Source organism: Bubalus bubalis, chromosome 12 (assembly GCF_019923935.1).
Source record: "Bubalus bubalis isolate 160015118507 breed Murrah chromosome 12, NDDB_SH_1, whole genome shotgun sequence".
Taxonomy (NCBI): domain Eukaryota; kingdom Metazoa; phylum Chordata; class Mammalia; order Artiodactyla; family Bovidae; genus Bubalus; species Bubalus bubalis.
In genome coordinates, this window is record NC_059168.1 from 28388527 (window position 1) to 28414036 (window position 25510).

General features: G+C 45.1%; 1 long non-coding RNA gene across 1 annotated transcript in view; it reads right to left on the minus strand.

Annotated features, from left to right (window-relative positions):
• Positions 1 to 18413, minus strand: part of LOC123328460 — a 93811-nt gene extending 75398 nt beyond the window's left edge. Inside the window, exon 1 of the long non-coding RNA XR_006543291.2 lies at positions 18081 to 18413. This is a non-coding gene — a long non-coding RNA (uncharacterized LOC123328460). The remainder of the gene's footprint in view (positions 1 to 18080) is intronic.
• Between the last annotated feature and the right edge of the window lie 7097 nt (positions 18414 to 25510).

A 25510-nucleotide genomic window follows, 5' to 3' on the forward strand; every position in this document is an offset into this window, starting at 1 on the left:
AAAATACCATTGCTGGTTTCCGTTTCTCTGACCAGGCTACTATAGAGAGGGGAAGCCTCTGTACACCACCCTTCTTGTGCTGTGCAGAGAAGAGTAAAGTACAGCCACTGCAAGTACACAGCAGCTGGGTGGACATCACACAGGGCAGTGGCGGGGGTTCAGAACAAACTCCAGAGCATCCTGGAAGACAGGACAGCTGACTGCAGCCATTCTTACACTGGTTTCCAGTTTTTGTGCCCAATTACGAAGTCCATGGCTCAGATTTCCTTTCTTAAATTGTTTTCTGATTTGCGCCTAAGACATTCCTCTTCAAGAAATCATTAAATTTGACATGGCCATACTGTGTATAAACAGTAACAACCCAGCTCTCCAGTCCAAGGGCACTATTAATATCTTGTTAAAGTTTGAACTGTTCATGTATCGCAATGTTATGCAGCCTGAAGAAAGAATTATTTGAAATCCATGAAGAAACGTGTGCTGGAAAGTCAGGCTCTCTGGACCCCATCCCTGTCTTCTGGTACCCTCAATTCTTACAAAAGAGCATACAACCAAAGAATTCAAAATAGGACCCTCTCCCCACAGTGTTCCTGAGTTATCACCTAACATTCCCCACAATCGAACAGTTGAAGAGATCTCTCCCACCTTTGAGGAAAGCTGAAGAACTTTTACTGATAACCTCAATGCTGCAGACCAAAGCCAATGCACCCGCCTCTCTCCCATCTCCCTGGAAAAAACAGTGCCTAGAAATACATGTGCAGGGGCCCTGGACCGCTCACCTCCCCCCACTGGGCCTGATGCCCACCCCCCATACAGTGATCCTAAGGGGTCTTCCCAGATGGTGCCGCATAGGCGTTTCTAGTCCCTTAAATCCTAAACCCCTAGACACTAACTTTTATTCACTTGGTTGATCAATCACGTCAATTTCATTGGAGTTGTTGAACATTTCATAACAGGGGGAAAGTCATTGTATGGTGGCCAAATGGACCATGGAGCCCAATGTTTGCCCTCTGGTATCCATCCTACCTCCACTTGGCTTAGGATCCGTCCTTTCCCAAACTCCAGTCGACGCTGGCCCTGCCTCTGTGAGTCATACTCTGTCAATCTCGTCTCTCATTGATCCTCCTCTCATTTGCCCCATTTCCTTCACTGGACAGAAAGCTCCTGCTGGCAAGGCCTGGAACCCAGGCCCAGGGAATCCAGCACAGGCTGGGGACCCATAGTGTGTGCTCCCCAGGGACTTGCAGAATTAAACTCCAAACAGAGGCATTCCCAAACAAGCTAAGTAGCCCTTAATAATCCAATAGGAATGCCATTCGTAAGCTTATCTGTAACACACAAATCAAGTAATTTGTCATACAAATCCTTCAAGGTATTAGCTTCTGGAATGTGGCTGGCAGCCATAGCCCCCTTTGTCAGAATCATCTATGAATATCCGAAACACAGAATAAATCCTCTAACCACAGAGGAATGTTAAAAGTTTAAGTTAACAGAGAATATTATGCAGCACGTGTGTCAGAAAGCACCAAGGCATCGCAGGCCCCATCCTCTTCTCTCTCCAGCTTCTGGACACTCACGAAACGAGAGGCACAGCCCTCCTGAAGCCCACTCTGTGCACCCAGCTCACTCCAGTGTATCCAGTCCTGCCTCTCTCACTGCCAGTGTCCTTTTTGAGTCTCCCTTAGCCCCCTTCCTCCAATGGTCCTGTTTGTTTTGTTTAAACATTTCTCAGGCAATAGGGGTGAGCCTTTTCCCAGTCACCTAGCTTCCAGCCAGTGACCCTCTAGAGAGGAGGGCACTGCACTTAGTCTGCACTAATTAAAGTGGGACAGTCTAAGATGTCCTAAATTCAAGTTGTCCAGGACTCCAGGGAAAGCACCCCATCTTACACTGGAGCCTCAGCCTCAGCTCTGAAAGCCCTTTCTTGGGGCGGGAGCAGAGCCCCAGGAAACATGGGAGCTCCCAGTCACCCAGCTGACTCAGTGTGCTGACTCTGCCCCTCCCACGTGTCTTACAGGAGCCCTTACAACACGAGCCCCTGTGACCTCCCACAGCCGAGAGCCTGTGGCAGCACTCTCTTGATCCCTGCAAACACTCAGAAGCTTGGAGTTCTAAACAGGAAGGGAACTCCAGTGGTTCCAAGTTTTATATATCCATACACTCAGTCCTTGGGGAGGACAGACCTTTCCCCTCAAGCACTTGACATTCATGGAAAGGAAGCTTCCTTTTCATAAAACTTTTAAAATATTTTAATTATAGAAAACATGTGCAAAGTTTCTCATGGGCACACACACAGGCACGTGAACACAGAAGCATGCATGCTTGCTTGAAAAAACAGGAAAGAAAGCCAGCCTAGTGAAAATCAGTATGTGGTTAGAAACATAATTCTAATATAGTTAAAGCACATTTAAATGCAGTTTAACCTTGAATTGTTTATTCATTTGAGTCAAAAGAAGATACTTTGTATCTTTCAAAGAATTTTTTCCATTTCATCTCAATTGTCAATTTACTGGCATAAAGTTGTTTATAATATTTCCTAATTACTCTTCAAAGTGACATCACCTCTCATTCCCAATATTGGAATCATCTGTACTGTTTTTCCTGATAAGCCTGACAAGGGGTTTATCATTTCTCTTGATCTTCTCACAGAACCAGCTTTTGATATTTTTACATTTATGGAGTCTGAGTCTATTTACTTTTTCACTGATTTCCTCCGTAGTCTCTACAGTTCCCCTTTTCTGCTTACATTTTGGGTTTTATTTGCCCTTCTTATTCTGCTCTCTTAATGTGAAAGCCCTCTGTGATATCACTGTCGTACATTTTAATTCTACAAGTTATAAAACACATTATTATTTTTGCTTTAAAATTCTACTATCTTTTAAAGATATTTAAATAATAAGAAAAAAAGCCTGTATATTTACCCACATAGTTACTACTATCTCTGGTGCTCTTTATTTCTTACATTGATCCAGGATAATGTCTAATATAATCTTCCTTCTACTTGAAGAACTTCCTTTAACATTTCTTGTGGTGCAGGTCTGCTGGTAATGAATTTTTTTAGGCTCTTTTAGGTCTGATAAAATCTTTATTTCACAGTGAAGGAGATATCACTGGGTAAAGAAATCTATGTCAGTATTTTTAATTTCAGTACTATAACGATATTGTTCCACTGTCATCTTACTTACATTGTTTCCAGTGAAAATCCTGTTAGCACTCTTAGCTTTGTTCCCCTGTCCTTTTGCCCTGGTTGCTCAGCTGGTTTTCTCTTTGCCATAGGTAGTAAGCAATTTGGTGATCATGTGCATTCGTTTCTACTGTTCATGTTTCTTTGCACTATACTAAGTGCATGTATAACTGACTCTTGAAGTTGTCCTTCTGATTCTGTCCTTTCTTTTCTCATTTCTAGTCTTTTTGCCCTCTGTTTCATTTTGAATAGTTTCCATTATTGTCTCAAGTTCATTTTTTCTTCTATAATTTATAACCTGCCATTAATTCCATCTAGTGTATTATTCACCTTAGACATTACAGTTTTCACCTCTAGCAGTTCAATCCAAGTCTTTCCTGATATATTTTCCATGTGTCTACTTATGTTCCACCTTTTATGTAGCTTTTTAACATACTGGATATTGTTACAGTAAATGTTTTAACTTTTGTTCACAAGGTCTATCATCCATATCATTTTTTTTTCAGCTTCAATTGATTGATCTTACCAGTTATGTGCTGTATTTTCATTTGCTTCTTTTGCACACCTAGAAAATTTTGATTGGATGCCAGGCATTGTGAATGCTGTCTTGCTGGGTACTGAATATTTTGTATTCTTACAAAAATTTTCAAGCTTTGTTCTAAGATGGAGTCACTTGGAAACATTGATTCATTCAGGCCTTTCCTTTATGAACCAGAACTGCAATTTGTCTAGGGTTCATTTTCCTCATTACCAAGGGAAAACCCTTCTCAGTTACTCTAACCTATACCCTGTAAGTTACAGGGTTTCTAGCTGGCCACTGGGACTAAGCACTATGCTTGACTACATGTGATGTCTGGTGCTGGTCTGATCCTCTAAACCTTCAGGTGGTTCTTTCCCAGGCCTCAGGGAGTTTCCTCACATACATGCCTTGATCAATACTCAACAGCATATTTGAGGGGGGCCCTCGATAGAGCTCTGGAACGGTGGGCAGTTGTCTTCTGGTTACTGTTCCAAAAAGTCTAGCCATCTTGGCCTCCCCAGACTTCAATTTTATCTCCTTAACTCAAGACTGACAGTTTCTAGGTTTCCCCTTCCCTAATCCACAGCCTGAAATTTTTTCCCAGGCAGTAAGGTGGGGAAATTATAGGATTTACTCATTTATCAGTCCTTCAAGGATTATTGTTCTTTGTTGCCCAATATCCAAAGTCTTGAGAGGTATAGTTTCATGTATTTTGTCTGGGTTTTTTGTTTGTTTGTTTGTTTTTTAAGGAATTTCAGGCAGGAGGATCAATCTAGTTCCTGTTATTCCATATTGGGCAGAAGTGGCAGTCAGGACTGTGGGTCATTTTACTCTCTGCTCTAGTGGAAGCCATGCCAGAGTGGAAAATGCAGGGGATAAAAAGGTTTATTGGCTCCTAAATTAGATGATAAAATTCAAAGAGGTTATAAAGTTATTTTGCACAAAGAGCCAGGAGCAAAATTCATTCAAACATGTCAAGTAAGTCTAAAAATGCAAACTTTAACAGAATGAGTGGCAGAGTTTGTTGTAACCTTGGCAAAGTAATAAACTGTCACAAAAATTAGGCAATGTGTAACTTGCTATTAGATGTAGAGGAATGGGCTTACAGTGCCCAGTTGAAGGTCAGGGAACAGAACTGTGTTCCAGGATCACGGGCAAGAATCAAGCCCTGTGGCCTGGCCAGGGTTTTCTATGATTGATGAGAAACTTGTGTCAGAAGCCCTGAGTCACTCAAATTAAAATAATACAACAATACAAATAATACAATTGGATAAGTTCCTTTCTAACACTGTGTGTCCTTAGTCACTCAGTCATGTCCAGCTGTTTGCGACCCCAGGGACTGTAGCCCACCAGGCCCCTCTGTCCATGGGGATTCTACAGACAAGCATACTGGAGTGGATTGCCATGCCCTCCTTCAAGGGATCTTCCCAACCCTAACACTGAAGTGAAGTCGCTCAGTCATGTCTGATTCTTTGTGACCCCATGGACAGTAGCCTGCACCAGGCTCCTCCGTCCATGGGATTTTCTAGGCAAGAGTACTGGAGTAGGTTGCCATTTCCTTCTCCAGGGAATCTTCCCGACCCAGGGATCCAACCCAGGTCTCCAACCCAGGTCTCCCACATTGATAGACAGACACGTTACCATTTGAGCCACCAGGTGACCTAACCCTAACACTAGGAGATTAAAAATTAAGTATAGGGACTTCCCTGGTGGTCCCGTGGTTAAGACTCTGCAATTCCACTGCATGGGGCACAGATTCAACCCCTAGTTGGGGAATTAAGATCCTGCAAGCTGTGCAGCACAGCCAAAAAACAATAATTTTTTAAAATAAATAAATGCATGGTTTTACTGAAATCCTAGCTCATTTCAAATTTATAATAATAGTACTCTTAGAAAGCAGTTAATGTGTGTAACCCCCATTTAAGAATGGGAAACATACAAGAGGTTAAATTACCTTCCTAAGTCACACAAGTCAGAAAAGATCTAGAACAGTCTCTCAGTCCTAGAGGTTTCTGAGAGCTCCTCCGAACCTCCTGTGGAGGCGGACTTTCCCAGGGACACAGAAGTCAAAGGCGGCCCTGGGGGCATTTACAATCTGTTTGGCAAGACAAAGGGTAAGAAATATGGAAAGCCTGTGGTCATCCCCTAACACTAATTTTGGAGGCAAAGGAATTCAAGTGGGTGAAAGTTTGTCCCTTTCCAAAATAAACACGTCCTCTGCCTGGGCCCAGAAGATCTAACTGCAAGAGAATTAAATGACATCATTTCCCTTGTAACATTTGGATCCATACAGGTGACCCAGAATCTCAAGGCTTGGGTTGATCTGAGTGTGGAAAATGGTTCAAATGTGCACAAATAGATGGCCTGGGAAAGAAAGAATCGACTTTCACTCATCTCAGACTCCTTGCTGCCAGGGTGCTCTGGTCACCAGGATTTCTCAAGGTCCAAAGCTGGCCAGCAGCTGCCATGACCACAGCAGCACCATGTGTGCCCATGTCCCATCATAGGTTCGAATCCTGGCCAGGGAACTAAGCTCCCACAAGCCAAGCGGCATGGCCAAAAAAAATTTTATTAATAATAAAATTAAATATGTGCTGTGTTTAGTTGCACCCAATTCTTTGCAATCCCATGGACTATAGCCCACCAGGCTCCTCTGCCCATGGAATTCTCCAGGCAAGAATACTGGAGTGGGTTGCCATGTCCTCCTCCAGGGGACCTTCCCAACCCAGGGATGGAACCCAGGTCTCCCACATTGCAGGTGGATTCTTTACCATCTAAGCCACCAGGGAAGCCCAAGAATACAGGGATAGGGTAGCCTATCCCTTCTCCAGGGGAACTTCCCAACCCAGGAATCGAACCAGGGTCTCCAGCATTTCAGATAGATTCTTTAAGGTAACATACAAGCCCAAGAATACTGGAGTAGGTAGTCTATCCCTTCTCCAGGGAAACTTCCCAACCTAGGAATCGAACTGGGGTACCCTGCATTGCAGGTGGATTCTTGACCAGCTGAGCTACCAGGGAAACCCAAAATTAAGTAAGTATAGAAATAAATAAATCAAATCCATAAGGTAAAATGTTAAATTGAGAAAAAATATGTGTTAGTCTAAGTCCATATAATGTTTAAGTCCATATATTCAAGTCCATGTAATGTTTAAGAGGATTTACGTATTACAGTATCTAGCAAATTAGACTTCTGATTCTAGTTTATAATGTGTATTACTTTTAGACTAATGATTTTAAGTTGAAAATTCTAAGATGCATTAGGTCTATAAAGAATATCAGGAATTTTTTGAAAATAATATTGGAAATGACCTTATTTGTATGTTTAATTTCACATATTTTAAAAATTACAAAATATCTTAAAAGATAGTGTTGATTAATTGGATAGTTGCAGCACTTAATAGAATTTGAATTTTAAAGGCATTTTGAATATTTTAGAGGATGTTATATGGGCCCCCTTCAACACGATTCTAAATATCTGTTAGACTAATTATGAAATTTGCAGGTTAAACTTAAAAGCCCAGTGGAAAACTAGTGTTTTCGGTCTAAAGTGTAAATGTAAATTTTGAAATGAAAGTAAACCCTGAATAATCTTTTGTGTGTTAATGCTCCCTCCTTCCTCCAGAATAACAAAAAATTCACAGACACCACAAACCCCAGCCCTCCTAAAGCACAGTGTGAAAACTTGCTGTGAGCTGGGGGCAGACACTGAAGGGTTTTCATAAGGCTAAAGATAACTAGCCCTTATTGGACACTAACTCTGTACCAGGCACGGCTCTTTACTGGTCTGCTCACTGAACTGTCACCATAACCCTCTGAAGTAGGGATTATTTTTAGTCCTAGTTTTACCAGTGAGGCAACTAAGGTTCACAGCCAGGAAGTGGTACAGCTGGGGTTCAAATCAGGCCTCTTAATACAGCGACTGTGCCTTCCAGAACCACGCCAAGGGCAGTAGGATCCCGTTAGGTTTGGTTTTATTTGCCTTTTGCTTTCAAAGAGTATTCCAGCAACAATACAGAGGATGGGCCAGCAGGAAGACAGTCTGGGAAACCAGCTGAGAAACGGCTGCCCCCATGCAAGTGATGGGTAACAAATACCTGAGTTACGGCTGTATTCCTGGAGTTGGAGAAGAGAGGACAGAGTTAAAGGAAAGTTGGGAGAGGTGCGCTGCGCTTGAGAAAGAACCAACAAGCGAGGCTACTGCAAGGAGCTGGGCAGCGGATCTGGGGAGGGGAGCAGGAGACTGGGTGGAGAGAAGGAGTGAATCTGAAGTGTCTGTGGGACAGTCAGGAAACTGCTGGGCATGTGGGACCAAAGGTTGTTAGGACAAAGACAGGAGCTAAAACTTGAGGAGGCCAAACATTTGTTAGCATGCATAGTGATATGAAAAGAATATGGCGAATCCAACTCAACTCATAACTAGTTTTTAGCAAAACTTATGATTTTGTTTGCTAATTTAATCAAATGAAATTATTATGCATCATTTTATTGCCCCCTTGAACAGAGTCACTCAATTTGCTTTTCCCCGCAGACATGGAAACCTAAGTCACTAAGGGCTAACATGGAATCATGGTGGGAAATAAAACTGCCTTTTACAACTATTCTAAGGAGAAAACTAGGTAGCCAACTGCATCAGAAAAACAGCAAAACAGAACATTCCCCAAACTGACTATGGCCACTGTCTGTGCCAAGGATAAAAGGATACTAAAGAGTATTAAGCATGGTACCTGCCTTCAGGGGGCAACCAAACTCCTCTGCCCCCGGCATTCAAACATGTGCTACCACTAGGGAGCTAAATGGGTCAGTCCAATACTTTTTAATGCATCTGTAGTATCTTTCACAATTTAGGATCTGGTCTTGCCTTAAAGTTGCCAGGTTCTAGAAACTTAGTTATTTCTTTTATTCACTTGGATCATCAAAGGGGTAAAACACCTAATCATTTTTCCATTGTTTAAGCAGAACCCATTACAGTCGCAGAGAAGTGGTAATTGAGTTTATCAAATGAAATTACCTCCACTCAGCCCACCTCCTCTTCAGCTTGCCTTTCTCAATCAGGAATAACCAACACCACCTTTCACACAGCACACTTGCATATTTGAATGGCTTCCCAGGAGTCTTTGAGTGGCATATAATTACACTTAATTTGATTTTTTTGTCATTAGTCCCAGAGGCTTTGATCCAAAGTCCGTATTATTCTGATATGAGGAAAATAAAGCCCCACCTTAAATTAAATATTTTCCTTTGAGTAGTTTGCTGTTCATTGTACAACTGATCTTCTGGTAGAGTTTTCAGTTTCCAGCAGCCACTTCTGGGCTTGGCATCTTTTCCAGTTCCTTGTGTTTCCCCATCAGTTGTCAGGTCACCAGGAGCCTGAGCACACTTGGGTTTCAGAGACACTTCCAGACACAAGGTCCCAGGAGGTGACACATATGGGAATCTCATATCTCTTGTATCTTCCATGTGAGGCCAGCCATCCTGACCTTGAGTTTAGGGCATGGGGTTTTTGTGTTGAAAACACACTGATGGACAGAAAATGAAGCATTTTTGTATTTGTTTCAAGTAACATAAACAACACCAGTCACAATCTGGCCAATTTTCCATTTCTAAATGGAGGTACTATTAAGTACCTCCAATATGAGAATACATCATACCTTCCCTCAAGGGTCTAACACTATTGAAAAAGAAGAAGACTGAAAAAGGTCAGCAGTAGGAGGCAGCCAAATGAAGTACAGGCTATCATAGAGGTGCAAAAAATATCCAGAGGAATCTCAGAAAGAGGAGTGAACTTACCAGGCCATTCTTGTTCAGCTTTTGGGAAAAATCTCCTCCCTTCTTCACGGCTAAGCCAACCATCTCATTGTCCCCAACTGCCTATTATCATGATTCTCTAGGAGCTGCCTGAATTCTCCCCAACTTAGATTGACTGTGTGGATCACAATAAACTGTGGAAAATTCTGAAAGAGATGGGAATACCAGACCACCTGACCTGCCTCTTGAGAAACCTATATGCAGGTCAGGAAGCAACAGTTAGAACTGGACATGGAACAACAGACTGGTTCCAAATAGGAAAAGGAGTACATCAAGGCTGTATATTGTCACTCTGCTTATTTAACTTATATGCAGAGTACATCATGAGAAACGCTGGGCTGGAAGAAGCACAAGCTGGAATCAAGATTGCCGGGAGAAATATCAATAACCTCAGATATGCAGATGACACCACCCTTATGGCAGAAAAGGAAGAGGAACTAAAAAGCCTCTTGATGAAAGTGAAAGAGGAGAGTGAAAAAGTTGGCTTAAAGCTCAACATTCAGAAAACTAAGAGCATGGCATCCGGTCCCATCACTTCATGGGAACTAGATGGGGCAACAGTGGAAACAGTGTCAGACTTTATTTTTCTGGGCTCCAAAATCACTGCATATGGTGACTGCAGCCATGAAATTAAAAGATGCTTACTCCTTGGAAGGAAAGTTATGACCAACCCAGATAGCATATTCAAAAGCAGAGACATTACTTTGCCAACAAAAGTCCATCTAGTCAAGGCTATGGTTTTTCCGGTGGTCATGTATGGATGTGAGAGTTGGACTGTGAAGAAAGCTGAGAGCCAAAGAATTGATGCTTTTGAACTGTGGTGTTGGAGAAAACTCTTGAGAGTTCCTTGGACTGCAAGGAGATCCAACCAGTCCATTCTAAAGGAGATCAGTCCTAGGTGTTCTTTGGAAGGACTGATGCTGAAGCTCCAATACTTTGGCCACCTGATGCAAAGAGTTGACTCACTGGAAAAGACTCTGATGCTGGAGGGATTGGGGGCAGGAGGAAAAGGGGACGACAGAGGATGAGATGGCTGGATGGCATCACTGACTCAATGGACATAAGTTTGAGTAAACTCCGGGAGTTGGTGATGGACAGGGAGGCCTGGCATGCTGCGATTCATGAGGTCGCAAAGAGTCGGACACGACTGAGCGACTGAACTGAACTGAGATCGAGGAGTTGATCATCCAGACCCACTGATTTCCTTTTCACCCTAATTCCTGGCATCATCTCGGGAATTTTGCATCCACGCAAATAGCTAGCATCCCAGTCTCCAGGTCCTTCACATTCTCAGCTCCAGGGACCTTCACCTCCTTTCCATATTGGGCTGCCCATCCTTGGTCCCACCTCCTATATTACAACCACCCAAAACCACTTCATCCTTACAGTCTTAACCTTAATAATCCACTCTCACATCTTTGATTTCTCTAGCTCTCACTCAGGTCCTCCCACTACACCTACTCTCTGACCTCATCTTGACCTCTGAGCTCCTAACTCTACCTGGCTCTCCACTTCTGTCAGCAGCTCCTGACCTCACTTCCTGCCTCTCTACATAGTTTCGCTTCCATTGTTCTCTCGCTCCAGCGCTATCATCTGCTTGTCTTTCTATCACATCTACCCCATAAACTCCTAAACCTGGGTTAACCTAAATCTCTGCCTTCTTTACCATGACTACTTTCAGGACTGCTAGAGAAGAGCTCACTGCAATGAAGAACTGTGCTCCACAAATTCCCAGCATCAGCTGCACCCTCACCGCTCGCAGCCACTCAACTTCTCCCACTCCCCTCAAGGTTTCTAACCTTTGTGTTTTTCCTCAACTTCCATCCTCAGTTCCCTTCTCTTTTAGTTGACCCTAATTCTTATCTCAGAGAGACATCAATTGAAATCTCTCAACTTTTTGCCCCTCCACTGCCACTACCTAGAAAACTGTCTAGGTCTACCTTTCACATGGCCCTTCTTCAGAAAACAAGACATTCCGGATGTTCAGATATATCCATTATCATCGACTTCCTCAAGGCCTTGGCTCCATTAGGAACAATTTCCCTTCTGTACTTGTCAGCCTATGAATTCCTTGTTTTTTCTTCCTGTAAACAAGCTCATGCTTCTCCTTTGAAAAAAAAAAATTCTCCCAATCGATCCCTTCCCTCTCACATTCACTAAGCAGTCATACAGTATACCTTCCTTCCAAGCTTATAGCACAGTCTCCACTTTCTCACTTCCAATCCACTCCTCAATACAGACAATCTGGAGTCCACCCTTCCCATGCCCCTGAAATTATCTAGTCAATATCTACACTCAGGTACCTCAGGGACAGCTCAAACTCAACATGTCCAAAACCAGACTTCTCATATCTGAACCCAAACCTTCTTCACTCACAATCCTCACCAGCTCAGCTGAGGGTAATGCCATCCTTCCAGTTGCTCAAGCTAAGAAACTCAGAACACTCCTCTTCTCCTTTCTCTCATACCCTACATCCCAATCCACCAGGAATTCTGTAGTGTGTATCTTCAAAACAGATCCAAATCGGATATATCCCAGCACAAAATAAAAAGTTTAGTCTGAGGGGACTAAAAAGGGGAAAAAAAACAAACAAAACAAAACAGATCCATAATTTGACACTTCTGACTATCTCCACCATCCTAACTCAAGATATCACCTCCTCTTGCCTGGATTACTCCAATAGCAGGTCTTCCTGCAGCTCCCCACCCCCACCTATAGCTGATCTTCAATGCAGTAGCCAGAATAATCTGTATTTTTATAGCATAAGCTATACCATATCATCGGAGAAGACAATGGCACCCCACTCCAGTACTCTTGCTTGGAAAACCCCATGGGTGGAGGAGCCTGGTGGGCTGCAGTCCATGGAGTCGGGAAGAGTCAGACACAACTGAGCAACTTCATTTTCACTTTTCACTTTCATGCATTGGAGAAGGAAATGGCAACCCACTCCAGTGTTTTTGCCTGGAGAATCCCAGGGACGGGGGAGCCTGGTGGGCTGCTGTCTATGGGGTTGCACAGAGTCGGACACGACTGAAGGGACTTAGCAGCAGCAGCATACCATATCATTTCTTGCCTCAAAACATTCCATTGCTACCCAAAGTCAAAGTCCTTCCAAGGGTCTGCCAAGCCCTAGAAGGGTTGCTTCCACTCCACCCCTTACCTCCTTGGTGTTATCTCCTACTGTTTTCTCTCCTTCACTCACCTCTAGTCATGCTGGCTTCCTTGCTATTCCAGGCAGATTCCACCCTGAGGCCCTGTCACTGGCTATGCTTTCTGCCTGACAAGCTTTTGCCCAGATATTCATGTGGTCTCATCACTTTCAAGTCTTTGCTCACATGTAACCACCAGATTAAAAATCACAACCCCTACCCAACATTCCTGGTTTTCCTCTTAATATGTCTGATTTTTTTTATCTATAGCACTTATACACCCTTCTAGCATGCTTTAAAAATACTTGTTCGTTCTTTATTAGCTGTCTCCCCTCACTAGAATGGAATTATTTGCTGAAAAATCCCACATTCTAGGAATAGCATAGTAGGTATTCAATATATATTTGTTGAAACTGAACTGAATTACCATGTTCACCAGTGATCCAAAGGAAACATTCCGAGTTCCACCTGTGTGGATACCCCCGTAATTCTAACACTGTGCCCACATTCATCTCCCCGAACCTCTCTCTCCTCCTCTAATTTTCCTTCTATATCTTTCTCTACTCCTGTTTCCAAGTTTCTCTTTCTTTAAGCAGTGATGGTCCTCAATCTTCCTTTCTCCCCAGTCTTCACATTCTCCCTAAACCTCATCTACTCGAGGTTTCAACCACCACTAGAACACGATCTAAAACTTACTCCTCCAGACAGACCTCTCTCCAGCTTCAGACCCATGTAAAGCATCTGGTTACCAGATAATCTGAGACTCAGTAAGTCCAAACCTGCTCCTTTTCCCAAGCTCCCTTTCTCAGTGAGCACCACTCATCCAGGTGTCCAAACCAGAGACCCAGGAGTCATCCTAGATCACTCCCTGTCCCTTTCGCCCTCCACATCCAATACCCTTGTTCCCACCCCCAGCACCATCTCTGGTCACCTATTCCTTGAACTGCCATCATAGGCTGCTCACTCTTTCTGCTTCTAAACTTGCCCCTCCAGCCCTTTCCAGCCTCAGTATGATCATTCAGGTTGCTTCCTGCCCCTTGGCCATCTACAGGGGAAAACAAACTCCCGCAGGCAGGACTCCCAGTCCCTGTCATATCATAGCCCTCCCACTGTCCACTCAAACCATCCTAAACTCACGCTTGCATCCTCCTCTGAACATGCACGCCTGTGCAGGCTTCCAAGCCTGTGCACATGCTCTTCCCTCACCCTGCCTTTCTTTAGACATCACGTTCTTCACATTTCAGGTGCTGTGTCCTCCTAAAGCCTTGTCCAATTCCTCTGAGCAACCCAGAGGATTCCACTCATTCTTCAGCCATATTATGTGCATGACTCCACCATGCCAATTACCTTGTGGGCTTGCATTGATGATTATAATAAACCCTCCCTTTGACCTCCCATGGTAGTTATAAGAGTCAAGACATAAAAGGAGAAAGGGCTTGGTAAGCTGTAAAACCTCAAACAGCTCTTAGTCACGGAGGGAGGCAGGAGTCAATGGTGAGAGATACATGGAAACAATTACAACACAAATAAAAAGATTATTACTACCATAGGGCTTCAGATGTGAAAACTGAGGTTCAAAGACCCTTCAATCTTCAACAGGAAGCAACAAAACCTGGATTTAAGCATCCTGACAACCATGGAACATTTAGTCAGGGTTCAAGTACAGGGAACAGAAATCACTCTTGCTTGTTAAGGAAACATGTTGTAACATAGGGGATTCAGTGCTTACAGAATGGATCGTGGAAAGAGTGTGAGAAGAGAGCTCTAGGCTAGGCCATCAGAAATAGTGATCTGAACCGGCCCATCAGGGGAGCTGCCACCTCTGCCATAATCAGGATGGCAGAGAATCAAATCTCAACACAGAGAATCATTGAAATCAAGAGCACACTGCCATGACTCCAGTTTCAAAATCTGGGAGGCACTGCCAGCCCACCAACACCCATGGAGCTAGTGACCGGACATGAGGTCATGAGTGCAGGAACTCTCACACCCAGGATCACCCGGGTCACCAGCAAGAGCCAGCGCAGCATGAAAATGACCTCCCTTCACTTCTGCCTCCACATACTACATTAGACCATCTAACAGTGGAAATAAACGTAAATCTAGAATCCTAGGAGCAGGGGAACCTGGGAAACGGTGTTTTTAATTTTACAGTCTCTGAGGCACAGGAAGACACATACGAGCTTGAGATGGACACCAAGTGACAACACGCGGCATCTACCACACAGCACAAAGGAAATCACACATCGTATTAAGGGATACACATCTTATTATGGAAAAGTTCCTCTCAGGAGAGACAGTGTTTGCTCATTGGTTGTTTGTTTTCAAACAAAGACCCAAAGGGCATTTTAGTCCCTAGGAAAAGAAAGTTTTTCCTCATACAAACTGCTGAGGGAAATTTCTCCCATGGGGGCATTCCGTGGAGGACACTGCATGAACCAGCATGCAGTGTCTTCACCAGAAACCTCACAGCAGACACAGAGGAGGCATTCATGTGCTGGTCCTTAAGTTGCCTTTGCTAAAATCAAAAGTATGACATGGACATGGAATCAGGGACCTCACTTGTCCACATAGCTGTCATTAGACTGTCTGACTCTCAGGCTGGTCACTTTCAAACTGTGCTCCAGAGCCTGCAGGTTCACAGAGGAGCCCGGGGACTCTCGGGCCCCTCTCCCAGAATAGCCAGAGTTTTATCTGTCCTATCTCAAGTCCACATAAAATTCCCTTTGAAGAAAACGGTTTAATTGCTTTCAAAATTTTCTGAAAATTAATCTTTGCTCATTTCTCATAAAAGTTACTTCTTACAACCAGTTTGTGATAGGAGCCAAACTGCAGACAATGTGAAAACCGACACTGGCCCACACAAGACCAGAATTCTGTTCAGCTGACCAAGACGGATTCAAAAGCTCTCGAGAGGCCCACGAGAGCCAATTCTGAGGTGGCCTTTTCCAGATGCCAAAGTCTGGGTGTTTTTCTTCACCACTGCCCACAGAACCCACGTCCAGGCTAGGACCACGACACAAAATAAACTGTAGAATCTCCGGGTACAGAAGGAACTTGGAGGTCCTCCAGCCCAATACCCTCAACTTGACAGGTGAGAAAACTGAAGTCTAGAGGGAGGAAGGGGCTGGTGAGCCACAGAGCCAGGTGCTCCCTCCCCCACCCAACTCCTTTTTGTGGGCACTTACACCTATCTGCTCCTGCCAGTTCTATATTTAATCATGTCTTGCCTGCATCTGCAACTCCGTTAGAATGAAAACGCACACCTCACAATGCTAGCAGTGTTCTCCTGCAGGCCACTGAGCATTTACTAGAGATCAGCGATTCCAAGAAAACTGCGGCAAATAAACATCTCCATCAATCATAGGAGCAGCTGTCTGAATGACTCTGAATTGAGGGATAAAACGCCTCCAGCTACCTTTTGCCCTTCCAGAAAAGAATCTACCACCTTTGTTTCTCTCCCCGCTTCTTAGGCAGAACTCCTGGTCTCCATTCCCAAAACAAAGCCTGCCAGATGAGGTTCAGCTGTCAACTTATCCAGCAAAAACAGCTGAATCTGGTTCAGCAGGAAGAGGAACAGCAGCCCCCAGTGAAGCGAAGCCCAGGTACAGCCTGGATCTTTCCATTTAGGCCAAGATCTGCCTCCCATTTCTTCAGCTGACTGGTAGCTAGAAGCCAAGTCAGGATGTAGGCACAGGGTGGAAGGCACTTTCTGAAAGGCCCAGGAGACCAGAAGAGTGAGGAGAGCCTGCTAGAGGAGTCCCATAAGTTGAGGGCTTTCACGCTTCTTCTCACCGGTTACGGCTTATATTTGGCCAAACACAATCAGTCACTTTGGGTGGAGTGCCTTTGAAGTTGAACTGTTCTCCCCTCACCAGGCTTTCTTCTCTAGTCTCGCTGGTTTCTTCCACAGTCCCAGCAGCCTCCCATCTCAGAGGCCTAACCTCAGTCAAGTCCTGCTGACCCTTCCTACATGATGATTTTCATGTATGTCTCCTGGGGTGCCATCCTGGTCTCTCACACCATCCTCTCCAGCCTGGAACTTACAGGGGCCCCCAGAATGGGTCCCTCCAGTTGATCTCTCCAATCCTCACACAAATGGCCACATTCTCTTCCTCACACTCCTTTGCATGTGATCCTTGCTCATCAACTTGCAATGTTGCCCAAGGTAATGAGCTGAAACTTCAAGGCCCCCCATAACTGGGCTGCCAACCAAATTTCCAGAATCGTGTCCCTATTATGGGCACACTTGCACGGGTGTGTATACACACACACACATTCACAGAGCTTTTGATTAAGCCAGAATGACGTCCCCACTGTTCCTAGGAAATGTTCCATGGATTCCTGTCATTGTGCCATTGTTCCCACCACTTCCCCAGCCTGGCACTCCCTCCCCCATAATGTGAACTAAGTCCCTCTCATCCTTTCCACCTTCCCTCCTCCTTCCACCTTCCAGGTCTGCAGAGAGCGGTGCCCATTCTGACTGCACACCTGATTTGTCCTGTGCACCAACCATACTAACACAGCCTGCAAACAACTGGCAAGTCAGAGCATATGTCATTACTGACGTTAGCAGAGCCTGCACGCGAAGAGCTGGAAGAGCCATCTCCCCAAGTCCACGCAGCAGTGGGTAGTTGCAGTACAACTCGCCTGGTCTCCAGCCCACTCCAGCCCTCTGCTGGGACCCCTGCAAAGCCAGAGGCAGAGGAGCTGGAAGGAGAAGGAGGAGGTAGGGGGAGGGTGGGGGAGAAGCAGTGAGTAATGGTCGGCTCCCCCAGTCAGCCAGAAAAAAATAGGGCAAGCTCAGCTTGCGGAAGCACCCAGCACAGCACCCGCCACGTGATCAGCCAGAGGCGGAGACCGCGCAGGGGGCCTCTTCCTATAAACAAGCCCATTGCCTTGTGGTAAAAACACGAGGGGGCAGTGTTTCTGGTTTCCTGGAAGGCAGCCCGGAGGCCACGGCCATTTTTGCATCTTTTTGCGTTATCACATTGACTTGGGGGAGTTGGACACAGTTTGTTGGGCTGTATAGGAAAACACAGTAGCCAAGCCTTCCAAACAGGGCGCTTTTGTCCACAGCTGACACCCTGGCCGGGAGCCCAGCTCAGCCTCAGGGAAGATTTAGGTCAGAAGGAAAGTGGCGGGGTGGGGGGTAGGGGGGTGGCTGCAGCCTTAGTATCTGGCCTAGCAAGATGGAGACGGTTCCCACGGTCACACCTGTGCTCCTCCGGCAGGCGCATGGGGCGGCTGGCCTTTCCTCCGCCAGCACTGTGCACTCATAGGAGGAGATGTGGGTAGGTCGCATCAGCCCTGCAAAAGAGCTATTTGGCAAATGCCCATTGTGCTGGAAATTCCCCATTTTGCCATTTCGTTCAGTTGTCCCCACTTCCCAGTTAGCTCAAGTCAGAAGCTCTTCTCTTACCTGATTGGAGTGTGCAGACCTGTGAGAAGGAGGAATTGTGACCCAAGAGAAGCTTCCGGTCAGCTGCGGAGGTGGCCAGGGAGCCGGAAACCATTTCCAAAGCAAGTAAGCTTCAAGAGGCAAAAAAGCACGTCGTCCTGAGTCACGGAGACTTGGAGGGCTGTGCCTGCTTTATAGGAAGTTCATTTTCCACAGTGTTTTCCCCATTCATAGGGGGAGTTTTAGAGGACCTGCCCTTTAACCACTTGCTGCCATGTTCCCCCTGAAACACCCTTTCAAAAAGGCTCCTTTTCACGGGGATCAGCCCCAGAACCTATCCCGAAGTTCTTGTCGCCCATGCGCATTTATGGGGTTGGCAAATAGGCTTCAGGTGCCCGCATCTTTTGTTAAAAAAGGGTCACCTGCCTAGGCCTGGCGCCTAGCTGCATTGCGAAGCTCGCTTGCTGGCCTCGCCCGCCATCTTCTGGACGAAGGTAGAACTGCTGCCAGCGAAAGGCTATTTGGACAGAAGATGCTTCAGGGCAAACTTGAAAACCAACCAAGGAGGGCCCATGAAAAAGTACTCTTGAATTCCCAGAAAACTGTCACGGACTTCATTTTCAACAGCAAAGATGCGTGTAAAGATGCATCTCTTTGTTGTTATTTTTTTTAATCATTCCCAGTGTGTCTTGCCTCACTTATCACCAAACAAGCATGCATTTGAACCCCGGCTATGAGCCAGAGGCCATGCTAGGTGCTGGGGGCAGATGAATCACACAGTCTCTGTTTTAAAAGAAAGCCTGGAGTCTTTTCGTAGGAACCTAAATCTTCTCCTTAAAATTCAATTTAGAAAATAAAAAGTCTGGAGTCTCTTTGGACAAACCAAAAATTTCTCTATAAGATTAATTAAAAAAAAAAAAGACACCTAAAGTCCAGAGGTTCAGAAACCTGTGACCCAAGGGTAACATTGCAATGTGATCAGTGCCACTAGGGGGTGTCCCATGTGCCCTCAGGCCTGGGAAGGAAGAAGTCTGCCTGGGGCAGAAAGGGAAATTGTCCAAGGGGAACAGACAAGGTGACATTTGACTGGTGGTGAGCAACCAGTCCATTCTGAAGGAGATCAGCCCTGGGATTTCTTTGGAAGGAATGATGCTAAAGCTGAAAAACTCCAGTACTTTGGCCACCTCATTCGAAGAGTTGACTCATTGGAAAAGACTCTGATGCTGGGAGGGATTGGGGGCAGGAGGAGAAGGGGACGACAGAGGATGAGATGGCTGGATGGCATCACCGACTCGATGGACGTGAGTCTGAGTGAACTCCGGGAGTTGGTGATGGACAGGGAGGCCTGGCGTGCTGCAATTCATGGGGTCGCAAAGAGTCAGACACGACTGACTGAGTGACTGAACTAAACTGAACTGAGCAGCCAAAAAGGGAGGGCAGGGAAGGCTCAAGTTAGTCTCATAGAGTCATGGGCCACTCCCTGCCTTCCTCCCCTTTCCATAGTGGCCAGCAACATTGTTAGCAGATGGGAACATTGTTAGCAACTGGTCAGCGGGAAACTTGGAGAGTGTTGAACATGGGTGGGAACCTTGGAGAGTCTAGAGAAGGTGGAGAGGTGAAAGGTTATGGGATCTTTTTGAAGATGATTTGGGGGAGGGGGTGCTGCAGAGCCGCTGGTTCCGCCCACAGGTGTGGGGCAGACAGTAAATGCTGTGGCCAAGAGGAAGTAGAACACCAGACTTTGGAGTAAAAGGAAACTGGGTTTGGATCTCAACTTGGCTGCGTCACAGCTGTGTGACATGGGCAAACCACTTAACTTTTCTGAGCTGCGGTTTCTTCACGCATAAACAGGAGTGATGGTAACAGTCTCTGCTGAGGGGAGTTCAATGAGGCAATGCCTGTGGGGCCCTAGCCCAAGGCCTGTAAGTGACTGGCTGGGGAGGCCTCGGGGCATGATACTGAGGACCCAGTTTGGGTCTTCTGTAGAGCTCTGTGTCCACTTGTTCCCAGAGGCACCCACACCTCTCAGGCATCTTCCAAATAGGGTTGGCACACCTCATGAGATATACTTGTGCTAAAACACGATTACTTATTTAGCTTTGTTGTCGTTCAGTCACTAAGATGTGTCCAGCTCTTTGTGGCCCCATGCACTGCAGCAGCAGAGCACCCGGCTCCTCTGTCCTCCAGTATCTCCTGGAGTTTGCTCAAACTCATGTCCACTGAGTCAGTGATTTTATTTAACCATCTCATCCTCTGCCACCGCTTTCTCCTCCTGCCCTCAGTCTTTCCCAGCATCAGGATATTTTCCAGTGAGTTGGCTCTTCGCATCAGGTGGCCAAAGTATTGGAGCTTTGCCATCAGTCCTAGCTGGTCTCCTGTATTTTTAGTGGCTAAATCTGCTTCCAATCCCCCTGGGGGATGAGCCAAGGTAGTAGCCAAGATAGATAATGGAAATAGTTTGACGCTGCTGTGGAAACCCGTGGAAGCTGCTGGGAACTCAGGCACACCAGAGTCAGAGACTTTCAGGCAGCTTCTGCAGGTCAAAGCTCATTTCAGCCCACCCTCTAATAGTGAGCCAGCATCCCTAAGGTGGGGTCCCTTGAGTTTTGTAGGCTGTTAGTTCTAAGAGCAGGAAATACGGAGCACACAAGGCAAAGTGAGTCTAGAGCAAATAAATTTGCAGGTTAAACAGATTCCTTCATGGCTAGACCTTTATTATGCTGATGTGAACTGGGAGTTTCTAGAAGGGGAGGGGGAGAAGGTTTGCAGTGCTTCCCAGGTCCCATCTGGTCCTGGGAACTTGATCTTCACACGCATCCCTTAGTCTTGGCTTTCCAGGAAATGCTGCTCAAAGATGACACCTGAAAGCAAAAATTACATCAAAAACGCCTGTAAACCATGGGTGAGACACAGGTGCTAAGCAGTCCCTGTCAGAGTGAACCGTTTTTGATCCTGCCAGCAATGCAAGTGGCTACTCACCAGCAGAGACACCATAGCCATGGCCCACATGTGGGTTTTTAGGGAGCCTCCCACTGTGAATGCTGGGATTTTAAGCTGATGGGGGTTTTGTCATCTTGTGGCACAGCATGGAATTTTCAGGGGCCTTCCCCAAACTCCCAGCCATCTCTTCCATTATTCTGCTTCTGCACCTAAATTCCATCATCGGCGTGTGGAGGCCTTGACATTAGTTCAAGTGCAAATATGCCTGGGAGATGCTCCGGAGCCTCCGTCAGCCACCACCACAAGGTGTGAGTCAGTAGATGTGACCCCTCTCAAGTGACAGGTGGCACCTTTGTTTTCTGGGCTGGGAAGTTACTCTGAGGCTCAGAGCAGGTATTCAAGCTTGGGGTGTGGGGGCCAGGGGGAGCTGACCTGAGCCGTCAGAGGGGAGCCAGGGCCCTGCTAGGGCCAGCAGAGAAGAATCACAATCTAAGCTCCTTCAGAATTTGCCAAGCCCACAACTTACCTGCTGCTGCTGCTGCTGCTAAGTCGCTTCAGTCGTGTCTGACTCTGTGCGACCCAATAGACGGCAGCCCACCAGGCTCCCCCGTCCCTGGGATTCTCCAGGCAAGTACACTGGAGTGGGTTGCCATTTCCTTCTCCAATGCATGAAAGTGAAAAGTGAAAGTGAAGTCGCGCAGTCGTGTCGGACTCTTAGCGATCCCATGGACTGCAGCCTACGAGGCTCCTCCATCCATGGGATTTTCCAGGCAAGAGTACTAGAGTGGGGTGCCATTGCCTTCTCTGACAGCTTACCTGGAACCCTGTAAAAATCTAAACACTGGCCTGAAATGACATCTCCTCACTCACAGCAAGAGGCCCCTAATCCTTTCCCACAGGTTTGACTCCCCTCTGGAGACTTCCGTCTCTCCAGAGGCCTCTAGTCCCAGTGAGATGACATAGCATTTATAGGCATAGGTCACACTCAGGTCCAGGCCTGCTCTAACCTAGCCCCCAGTTCTGGAAACCCAGCCACCTGCTACCCCAGGTCCAAGACCTGAGTGCTTTGGTCCTGCCCCATCACCTTATTTTCTAAGCCCAGAAATTGATTCACGGCCACATTCACCCCTTCTGGTATCTTAATTTTCTGCCTGTCATTCCACTTTGGGACCTGCAACCCTGTAGCCCTTCACCCCCGCAAGGATTGGGGGTTGTACCCTAGGGCCCAGGACAAAGCCAGACGCTGCTATAATAGTTGTCCTATGCCTCCTCCTACTGGATGGCTCCCGACTCCTTCCTGCTAGAGGTCTCATGGACAAAGACCCAACCCCTCCTCCCCCCCGCAATGGCTCCTTCCTTTGCTGGTCTCATTCCCATGGTTCTGTTTATAATCAATTGATGTTGATTATATGACATGTTCCACCCACCTTACTCTCCCCTCTGGAACACAGACTCCACAGCCAGTTCTGGAGATCCAGGTTGCCATCAGGAGTTTTTTCGAGCTGGAATGCCTCCCAGGGGACTTGTGGATTTAGCTTTTCTGGGGTGACATGAGAATTCTGCAAATGACCAGGAGCAAGAACCTCCGGAAAAACTCCTAGGCTGAAAGCTGCCCCGTAAGGACAAGCTGGACCACAAGGGGGCAATGTCGGCCAACGGTGCTTCACTGAATTAAGGTCGCCTTCCTCTTGTAGCGGTGAGGGAAGGATAGAACATTCTTTTTTTTTTTTTTTTTTTTTTTTTTTTTTAATTTTATTTTATTTTTAAACTTTACATAACTGTATTAGATTTGCCAAATATCAAAATGAATCCGCCACAGGTTTACATGTGTTCCCCATCCTGAACCCTCCTCCCTCCTCCCTCCCCATTCCATCCCTCTGGGTCGTCCCAGTGCACCAGCCCCAAGCATCCAGTATCGTGCATCGAACCTGGACTGGCAACTCGTTTCATACATGATATTTTACATGTTTCAATGCCATTCTCCCAAATCTTCCCACCCTCTCCCTCTCCCACAGAGTCCATAAGACTGTTCTATACATCAGTGTCTCTTTTGCTGTCTCGTACACAGGGTTATTGTTACCATCTTTCTAAATTCCATATATATGCGTTAGTATACTGTATTGGTGTTTTTCTTTCTGGCTTACTTCACTCTGTATAATAGGCTCCAGTTTCATCCACCTCATTAGAACTGCTTCAAATGTATTCTTTTTAATGGCTGAATAATACTCCATTGTGTATATGTACCACAGCTTTCTTATCCATTCATCTGCTGATGGGCATCTAGGTTGCTTCCATGTCCTGGCTATTATAAACAGTGCTGCGATGAACATTGGGGTACTCGTGTCTCTTTCCCTTCTGGTTTTCTCAGTGTGTATGCCCAGCAGTGGGATTGCTGGATCATAAGGCATGTCTATTTCCAGTTTTTTAAGGAATCTCCACACTGTTCTCCATAGTGGCTGTACTAGTTTGCATTCCCACCAACAGTGTAAGAGGGTTCCCTTTTCTCCACACCCTCTCCAGCATTTATTACTTGTAGACTTTTGGATTGCAGCCATTCTGACTGGCGTGAAATGGTACCTCATAGTGGTTTTGATTTGCATTTCTCTGATAATGAGTGATGCTGAGCATCTTTTCATGTGTTTGTTAGCCATCTGTATGTCTTCTTTGGAGAAATGTCTATTTAGTTCTTTGGCCCATTTTTTGATTGGGTCATTTATTTTTCTGGAGTTGAGCTGTAGGAGTTGCTTGTATATTCTTGAGATTAGTTGTTTGTCAGTTGCTTCATTTGCTATTATCTTCTCCCATTCTGAAGGTTGTCTTTTCACCTTGCTAATAGTTTCCTTTGATGTGCAGAAGCTTTTAAGGTTAATTAGGTCCCATTTGTTTATTTTTGCTTTTATTTCCAATATTCTGGGAGGTGGGTCATAGAGGATCCTGCTGTGATGTATGTCAGAGAGTGTTTTGCCTATGTTCTCCTCTAGGAGTTTTATAGTTTCTGGTCTTACGTTTAGATCTTTAATCCATTTTGAGTTTATTTTTGTGTATGGTGTTAGAAAGTGTTCTAGTTTCATTCTTTTACAAGTGGTTGACCAGAGTTCCCAGCACCACTTGTTAAAGAGATTGTCTTTAATCCATTGTATATTCTTGCCTCCTTTGTCGAAGATAAGGTGTCCATATGTGCGTGGATTTATCTCTGGGCTTTCTATTTTGTTCCATTGATCTATATTTCTGTCTTTGTGCCAGTACCATACTGTCTTGATAACTGTGGCTTTGTAGTAGAGCCTGAAGTCAGGTAGGTTGATTCCTCCCGTTCCATTCTTCTTTCTCAAGATCGCTTTGGCTATTCGAGGTTTTTTGTTTTTCCATACAAATTGTGAAATTATTTGTTCTAGCTCTGTGAAGAATGCTGTTGGTAGCTTGATAGGGATTGCATTGAATCTATAGATTGCTTTGGGTAGTATACTCATTTTCACTACATTGATTCTTCCAATCCATGAACATGGTATATTTCTCCATCTGTTAGTGTCCTCTTTGATTTCTTTCACCAGTGTTTTATAGTTTTCTATATATAGGTCTTTAGTTTCTTTAGGTAGATATATTCCTAAGTATTTTATTCTTTCCGTTGCAATGGTGAATGGAATTGTTTCCTTAATTTCTCTTTCTGTTTTCTCATTATTAGTGTATAGGAATGCAAGGGATTTCTGTGTGTTGATTTTATATCCTGCAACTTTACTATAGTCATTGATTAGTTCTAGTAATTTTCTGGTGGAGTCTTTAGGGTTTTCTATGTAGAGGATCATGTCATCTGCAAACAGTGAGAGCTTTACTTCTTCTTTTCCAATTTGGATTCCTTTTATTTCTTTTTCTGCTCTGATTGCTGTGGCCAAAACTTCCAAAACTATGTTGAATAGTAATGGTGAAAGTGGGCACCCTTGTCTTGTTCCTGACTTTAGAGGAAATGCTTTCAATTTTTCACCATTGAGGATAATGTTTGCTGTGGGCTTGTCATATATAGCTTTGATTATGTTGAGGTATGTTCCTTCTATTCCTGCTTTCTGGAGAGTTTTTATCATAAATGGATGTTGAATTTTGTCAAAGGCTTTCTCTGCATCTATTGAGATAATCATATGGTTTTTATTTTTCAATTTGTTAATGTGGTGTATTACATTGATTGATTTGCGGATATTGAAGAATCCTTGCATCCCTGGGATAAAGCCCACTTGGTCATGGTGTATGATCTTTTTAATGTGTTGTTGGATTCTGTTTGCTAGAATTTTGTTAAGGATTTTTGCATCTATGTTCATCAGTGATATTGGCCTGTAGTTTTCTTTTTTTGTGGCATCTTTGTCAGGTTTTGGTATTAGGGTGATGGTGGCCTCATAGAATGAGTTTGGAAGTTTACCATCCTCTGCAATTTTCTGGAAGAGTTTGAGCAGGATAGGTGTTAGCTCTTCTCTAAATTTTTGGTAGAATTCAGCTGTGAAGCCGTCTGGACCTGGGCTTTTGTTTGC